Source organism: Limulus polyphemus, unplaced genomic scaffold, assembly GCF_000517525.1.
Source record: "Limulus polyphemus unplaced genomic scaffold, Limulus_polyphemus-2.1.2 Scaffold1136, whole genome shotgun sequence".
NCBI classification, from domain to species: domain Eukaryota; kingdom Metazoa; phylum Arthropoda; class Merostomata; order Xiphosura; family Limulidae; genus Limulus; species Limulus polyphemus.
This window is the reverse complement of record NW_013666746.1, coordinates 289,315-292,781: the sequence shown is the minus strand read 5'-3', so window position 1 is coordinate 292,781 and position 3,467 is coordinate 289,315.

Sequence of the window (3,467 nt, the reverse complement as noted above, 5' to 3'; positions counted from 1 at the left end):
GCCCCCACGGCTGAAAGAGCGAGCATGGTTGGTGGAACAGGGATTCGAAACCGCGATCCGCAGATTGCGAGTCGAGCTCCCTAACCACTTGGCCATGATAAATATGTAATAATTTGTGAGTTTGACGTAGATGTTCATTTAAATCTTACCTAAGGCCATTTACCAATAAAGCCTCCGTATAAAAGAGATTGTTCATTGCTAAACAGTACACAAATTAACCACTTGGGTTAAAAATACAACTTGTTTGCTCTGATGTATCAGAGCAATATTTGTTTAAATATATTCTGCACGATACCATAATCTTGCGTCTTTTTTTTTACATGCTACAAATATATAGAAACTGTTCGCCGAGACCAACAGTTTTCTCGAGGTAGATATACTGGCGCGGTAATTCAAGAACAAACAAAACACACCGTTATTCGATTTTGGCAATTATAAAGATTCGAAGACCAAGTAAGTATTTAGTCAGATGTAGTGATCTGAAGTGTTGAAATGAAGGAGACAAAACACGGTGTTGAAGTTAAAATAAGACATTTTAATTGCTGTGTATTAAAATAAGAATTGCGGATAACACAATAAATTAGGCTATTTCATCGTAGAATAGATTATGTAAATAAATAAACTATACTTGGTAAAAGTCAACTTAAAATAAACTGTACTTATGACCTCACAAGCAAATCTTGACTCCATTAAGACAAAAATGAATTTGCTTGAAATCCACTAAAACTGGTTCAGCGTTTCTCTAGCTACCAATCATAAAACGGGAACACAAAATTTAGGAAGTGTCTCTGCTGTATGTGACAGTCGTAACACAGTATTTTACACAGGACGAAAATAAGGATATAGTTCAATTATATCACGAAACAGTAGAGGTTTCTTAATTAGATCCCACTACTTAAATCAATATCTTAGCCTGAATTTAAGACATTGACTTGGGTTAGGTTTTTTCCAAATTACATTGTGGAGAAATAAAGAAATTTAATGGCTTAGTTTTTGGACTTCTGAAAACGATTAGTATTATTTCATCGGAATTTTATCTCTGTATTTCAGAACTCAAAAGATAACGAAATATTATGTAAGCATGAAGAAATTCTCGGTGACACACAAATTATCTTACTTTCGTTTACTTTGAATGAGTTTTTATGATATTTAAGTATTTATCTTTTATTGGGTATGCAGATTATATTTGTTCTTTTTAATAACTTTATCAGTTTTTTATGGAAAAAGTTTATTTCATCCATTTATAGTTAAATATTTACATAATTAATGTTCAATATAATTTTTGATGATTAAATTGTGTATTAAAAACTGTTAAATGGCCCAATCAAAATTTTGTCTTTGCCTGATATTAATATTGTTTCAACTACAGACTTAGTATGCTGTTACAGAACCAATATGACAATAAGCGAAAATCCTCGTGTACATCAAATTACAATAGGCAAAATGTAGTTAAAATGCCATTATGCACACTACTTACAGATACTTTTAAATCCCATACAGGGCCAGTAAAAATGGTAGAGTTAGAGTACTGTCACCACTAAATAATTGCAGCAAATGTACCGCTGTTTAAATCACAGACAGACAGAATTCCTAGGAAACAGATAAAGTTTTGTTTTCAAGGATCTGAGTGAATTAAAAATAAACTTGTTTTTACTCCAGTGAAAATTAGTTTCTAAACCACAAGGATAACATAGAATCACGAGTAATAACACCTAGCTCAAAAAAGTGACGAACACACTGTCCTTTGTTTACATTAGTACACGACTTTTAAATCAAGAATCTCACACTAATCTACAATACTTTAAATTCCCGACTTTTCCAGTTTAAAATGATCTAATGGTAACACGACTAACATTAGCGGAGATAACAATAAATTGTCCACAAGAAAAAATAAAAACACATTTGTTGATCTAGTTTCTAAATAAAGATAATTTGCATGTTACAAATCAAAGCCCCATCAAGTAGGTAGAACGCCTGCCTTTTTTAAACAAGACCCAGGACTTTCCTGAAGATGACAGAAGACTGAAAGTCAAAATTTATGTGATATTACAGGGTTCGTACAACATTACAGATCCAAAATTCAAGGACTTCATGACAATTTCAAGTTACTATACACCTGTACGTCTTTCAAAGAAGGTCCCCATGAATCATGTTCAGGTAACAAATAAGGGTCATCTTTACATGATATATTGCCCTAAAATTACTAGGATAAAAATTCAAGGGCTATTAAGGTAATGAACAAACACTGCAATTCGCATTTAGTTGTTAAAAAATAAATAAAAATAATAAATCAGTAATTAGATTTTAATTGATTATATAAACTATTCCATGACAATGATTGATATTCGATCATTATTCAACTATTGTAGAAAAAAAAAAAGTTCATACTGAAATATAATGATAGAATGACATAATCTCGGAAAAATTTATTTACTCGCCGTTTCGGTTTCCTTTACATAAAGTATATGCTTATACATCAATAAAACTTGACACATATTACTTGACATTTTTAAATAACATCCACTTCCTACCAATATAGAAACAGAAAAAAAATAATTTTAGATTACATGAATAAGCAAATCATTTTCTACTCAGTTAAATAACTACTCGTCTCCATCCAATATAACCCAGAAATAACTCCAACAAATTAAGCATATAATTTTAAGTCGGATTAAATGTTATGGTTTTCTGGTGTTAGCTACAGATGTATATGAAATGAAAATTTTATAACAACTAGAAAAAAATTTGATACATGAAAAGAATTAATGAATATTCTATAAATACAAGGGCGCCACAACCAGCGAGGCAGTTGCCCCACCAATAATTTGGCCAGTGAAGTTTTTAAAAACTCCTTTTTAATATTTTCGTTACAGTACGTTGTTAGGCCCCATTAGTATTACCCGAAGGTAAAGTATTGCTACTGTTAACATTAGTTTTAAGCAGTAGCGATGTAGCTAATCCTTGATAATTTGTGTTGTGTGCTCACAGCAGGCCAATTATTACATACGTACAATGAACTTAACATATCTAGGAACTGTATAAACGGACATATAATACTTGTATATCTATGTGTAAAAACATAGCAAAAATCGTTTCCTTTCCTCGATTCATCTTCATTGGTTGGTAACAATCTACTGCTAGACGCTTTTAATTTTGTATCATGCTGTTTTTTTTGTTTTCGGTGTGTCAATTACCTCTTGTAACGCAAGTGAAATTAATATTAAAAACGTAATACTTCTGTAAATTAATATGTCATTTCTATCTTTTATTGTATTCAACTAAACTAAAAACACCAGAACGTTAAAAGTGCACAATATATATTTTTTAAAAACGGCACCAGGTTCGTATCTTCTCATCATTGTGGAATTTCTAGTTTATTTAATTTATGTACAAGCACCATTGTCTTCATATTCTATTGTTTGTTTGAATTTATGCACAAAGGTAAACAATGGGCTATCTGTGCTCTG